The following is a 5,141-nucleotide window of genomic DNA, read 5'->3' as shown; positions in this document are numbered from 1 at the left end:
GGGTCTTCGAGAATTCAATAAAATTGACAAGCTCTTAGCTAGACTGACAAAGGAAAAAGGAGAGAGGACACTGATAACTAAAATCAGAAATGAAAGGGTAAGAGAATATTATGGTTTGAAGCCTCTTCCACAAGCAAACTCCAGGTCTTCTGCAAGGAATTAATGACCAAGTTAATAACTAAGACTCCTGACTAGCCAATCCCATTTTTCTTTGACCATCTTCAGAATAAACAAGGAAGGCTTGGACAACTTCCAAGAACTTTGCCAGGATCTGCAGCTCTCTGGGCAGAAAGTGAAACATCAGAAAATAAAGGAAAAAGAGGGTATTTCAGAAGTTATGATGAACGTTGGCAACTAAATGCAAAGAAGCCTAAATAGTTGAAAAGTGATCTTGCTGTGTCTGATATTTCTCCACCATCACCAGAATCCAAATCATTACCAAGGTCAGTAGCATGTCCTAAATGGAACTGGCACTCTGTACCATAAAGCAGTGATTTTGATAAACTGAACCACATCCTTGAAGAGAGCAAGAACCTGTGGAAAGCCCTTGAGAATCTCTCCAAGTATTGCAATTTCAGATGAACTCAATAAGGGAACAGTGGGCTTTTAATTAATCTCTTCTGAGACCTCATGTGATTGGACAATGGATTGGTCAGGGAAAAAAATGATGCTGATCCACTAGCTGCTGAAATGCTACAGCCCCCCATTCCAATAAGAAAAAATGAACAATGGGAAAGTGAAGATAGTAGCGCTAGTCTTGCAGGAAGCTTAAAGATGGAGCCTAAGACTAAAGCGTTAAAACAGCAGCAGCAACGTCATAAGCAACTTCTGGCAGCAATGCTCTCTCAAGATTCTTTTGAATCCATCAACTGTCCTACACCATCTGCTCAAGGTGTGCCAGACTTCATGGAGACAACTTGACAGAAAGGACAGAAGAAACATCACAAATACTTCATTCTCCAGATGAAATAATCCCCGATTCTTTGGATTCTTTACCTGGGACCAAAGAAGCACTAATGAAGGAGGGTGAAGAACTTGAGAAAGCATCAAGATTAACAAGAACTGATGAATCCTTAAAACAATAACTGGTAGTTACTAACTGTGGATCCTACCAAGTGACACAGAGAGTGAAGGAGTAGAAGCAGAACAAGATAAACATTTGTGAAACAGGCAGAAATTGCAAGTCATCCTTAAAGAAATCACAGTTACTCAAATCCTTAATTTTATTGACTGTGTAATCATTTAGAGAATGGTTATTTTTTTATTATCGATAATAAACAAGTACTGTTGTAACCAGGGTGTCTGGGACTGTGTAATCAGAGAACGCTAACCATGGCAAAGGACTCTGGGAGGTCAGAGGTCTGCTGCCCTTTGACACAGTGTCCTGGATTTCAGTGACTTTATACCTAGTTATTAAGATTAATATTTGATATATTAAATATTGCCTGATTCAAATAACTTTGCTTAAAATTTTTCTGTATTTTTAACTTGTCTAGGGTCTTCTACTCCTTCTATTTTTATAATATTTTCTATTTTTTTTAGATTAATAAGCATTATACTTACTCACCTGTTCCATGGCTTGCCATTTAGGCCTCTTCAGGAGTTAGCTGTTTATCATAACTTGTCATACGTCTGTTCTCCATCACTGCTCCTTTCTATAATTATCTTCCCTGTTCCTAGCAAAACAAATTATTGATATATTAATGCTAAGCATATCAGTAAGGAATGAAACACGTGTCCCCAAAGCATATACAATGAAAACTGTCTAACCATTTATTCAGTTACTGAATCCAATTAAGATTATCAGCTTTAAAATTTGGTATATGCTCACTTTTGTAAAGTGTTTTGCATCGATGCTAAATGAATGGATCTAAGTAAAATCTACTGAGTATCTTTACTCTGTTTTTTTCTTGTTTCTCTTAATCTAAGTTGGCTGTCTGTACTCTTAAGGCATAAAGTTAAATTTTCTAAACTGCCTATATAACTGTCAAAGAAACAAATGTTAAAGGCTAAAACATGGTTAAAGAATAAACAAAGAAATTCTGATTGTATAAATTGTCATATTCCTGAAGTAAATAATAAACTTTCTTAAATTAAAAAAAGAGGATATTATGAGCAATTGTAGGCCAACAGACAACCTAGAATGAAGTGGAGTAATTCCTAGAAATGCACAACTTACCTAAACTGACTCAAGAATAAATAGCAGCTCTCAACAGACCAATAGCAAAGAGACAGAATCAAAATCAGAAATATCCCAACAATGTTAGGGAAAATGCTCACCAAGAAAGTGCATTCTGTTTTCCTCCATGGGGAATACCAGATGGAAAATTGTGGGAAACACTTTCTCAGACCCACAATGTCCCCCAGGGCAGACGTAGCAAACTTTCTACTTAGCCTGGCATCCCCAAGACTCCTCCTCCCTTCCTCCTCCCTTTCCCTTCTGCTTCTCCCCATCCTGCTCCAAGGACCCAGGCCCCACTGGCTGGTGATGTCGCAGGAAAGCAGGGTCTCCCTTCACCACGGTTCTTGTTGTAAGAGGAAGAACAGAGATTTGGGGAAGATTCTCCCAAGACCTGAGTCATAGCTGGGAGGGAGTTCAAGGCCCTGGGCCAGGTCAAGTCACATTGTGCCCAGCGCCCTCTCATTTGGGAAGAGCTTGAGCAGGCCAGCTACGTCCAGGGGTACCTCCCTGCCCTTTCGAGTATGAGGGCCTTCAAATATAAGACCCCAGGAAAGTGTGTGCATGTGTGTGTTGGCAGTTGTAGGTCTGGGGCAGCCTGGGGTATTTTGCAGACCTCAACTCATTTTGATAAGGAGGAAAGGCCTTTGGGCCCTTAGAGGGGCTCAGATGGGCTTCCTCAGCCCAGAGTGCCTCAATTGTGGCAGTCCTGCTTCTACCCCCACCCCCACCTGGGAACCAGGCCAGGGCAGAGCACTGAGAAGCCCCAGAGATCTTGGCCAAGTAGGGCCTACATAGCCTCTTGGCAGCTGCTTCAGGCCACTCCCGAGTGGACAGGTGCCTTTGCCAGGTTGTGTGGTTGGCAGGCTGCCGGTGGCAAGGCTCCAAGCACTCATTTCTCACTGTGCCCTGCATGTCATCCGGGACCAGATGTTGGCATGCCGGTGGCTTCTGACACCACAGGTACTTAGTTCCACAGTAGCATTGTTCCTGCTGCTTGGGTGGGAGCAGGTGGGGAAGGGAGAGGGCAGGGAACCCATCCTCGTTGGAGGCCAAGCTGGCAGTCTGTTTGGGCTGGGTGACAGTCTGGATTGTGTTTGATCCAGGAGAGGTTCAAATATGTGGTAGAGCTCTTGACAATATAGGAGCATGGATGTTTGAAAGTGCCAAGATTCTTGTGCCCAGCTCCCAAGGGAGGCACGGAAGGGTCCATGGCGGGCCACCAGTGTTTCCATGTGAGGCAGAGAAAGCCATACTCAGAATGCAATTCATGTCTCAGGAATTCACATTCCAGGTTGAAGAATTTTATTTCAAAGTCATTTGGTGGAATCACCCATCTATGAGTACCCAAAGGCAGGAAGAGGTAGCAGTGTCCCACAGAAGCCAACAAAGCCAACAAAGCCCTCTCCATAGGGGGCTCCTTCGGATCTGCCCCATGGGCATCATGGAAGGAAATCTTGTAACCCCACGTCTCTCTGGGCATAGGGAGGGAGGAAGAGGACTTAAATCCATCTACAACCCCACCAAGCAGACTGAGTTCAAGGGCATGAAGAGCTACATCTCCTAAAGCTGGTGCCCAGCTGCTTCAGGCCACTTGTAGTATACCGGCACTACAAGTATTTTGACTGGCCAGGAAGTTCCCCAACACCTTTGTGTCCCATCTGCCTGAGAAGCAAGCCGCAGGCTGCTTCAAAGAGGACGTTGTCTCCAAGCACAGGAAGGGCCTGATCTGGTGGATGAACCACATGGTCACCTGGTGCTGGCGCAGTTTGACATCTTCCAGCACTTCCTGACGTGACCCAGTGGCACTGATGAGAGGGCCTGAAAGCAGGGCAAGAGGAAGGCAGAGGAGAATGAGATGGTGGGTGCCAACTTCTTCCTGTCCCTGAGCATGCTCCCTGCTGCCGCCCTCAACCTGGAGGAGGTGGAGAGTAAGATCTACGGCTTCAGGTGTTTCATTTAGAAGATGGACGACAGCTCACGGCAGCTCAACCATAACTCCAACAAGTTAGGACGCAAGCAGGTGACGGGCTTCAAGAGGAGTATCAGAAGGTGGGCCAGTACTTCTGCAGCCTCAGCCAGGCATTGAGCTGGAGCAGCCAGCCTTCTCGGTGGGCCTGAACCAGGCCATCGCCTTCACCAGAGATGCCTACAACACTATCAGCAAGCTCTTCAGGGAGCAGCCCAGGCAGGACCCGGGCCCAGTCATGGACCCACTAGCACTGTAAGCTGGGGCACCTGGCCAACTTTCTAGATAGCATTCACGTGCAAAAAGGAGCTCTTATGAAAGTAAAGGAGAGTAGGTGTTGTGGAAGAAGGGAGAATGGAGGTTCAAAAGGCTGATGGCATTGAAGATCTCTATAACACTCTTTCTTTTGTCAATTTGGCTGCAATTCACCACTCCCATCAAATTCAAGTAAGAAACTTTAAATCACAGATGTAGCATTTCTTACAACAAATAATATTTTTCTAACAAGTGACCCAGAAATTGGAAGAAACTCTTCAAAAATACGACAGCATTTAATGAATGGACATTGAATTATGGACTTTTTTTCAGTTCGAGTATAATTTCTACAGCTGAATAAAAACTGCTTTCAAAGACCTATTGACAACTATCAATAATGGTACAAGGAGGGTTTTGTGTTCAAATGAAACTCAGCTGCATATATAATTATGGAGGAAAGAAACAGTTAATATGGTTGTGCCAGTTTGGATATATCAGGTCCTCCCAAAAGAGCCATGATCTTTTAACTCAAACTTTTTGGGTGGAAACTTTTCATTGAGTGTTTCCATGGAGATGTGACTCACCCAGCTGTGGGTAATACCTTTGATTAGATTATTTTCATGGAGATGTGGCCCTGCCCATTCGGTGTGGGTCTTAATTAAATCACTAGAGTCCTATAAGAGCTCACAGACAGAAGGAGCTCGGTGCTGCAGCCGAGAGAGACTTTTGGAGAGACAC

General features: G+C 44.2%; 2 pseudogenes; both read left to right on the top strand.

The window, feature by feature from the left end:
- LOC119542292 lies at positions 1-2,009 on the top strand (annotated as a pseudogene).
- Positions 2,010-3,614: 1,605 nt separating this feature from the next.
- On the top strand, positions 3,615-4,703 carry LOC119542662 (annotated as a pseudogene).
- Positions 4,704-5,141: the final 438 nt, after the last annotated feature.

This window comes from Choloepus didactylus, chromosome 8 (assembly GCF_015220235.1).
Source record: "Choloepus didactylus isolate mChoDid1 chromosome 8, mChoDid1.pri, whole genome shotgun sequence".
Classification (NCBI taxonomy): domain Eukaryota; kingdom Metazoa; phylum Chordata; class Mammalia; order Pilosa; family Megalonychidae; genus Choloepus; species Choloepus didactylus.
Note: the sequence above shows the minus strand (reverse complement) of the source record. Positions and strands in the feature narration are given on the sequence as shown.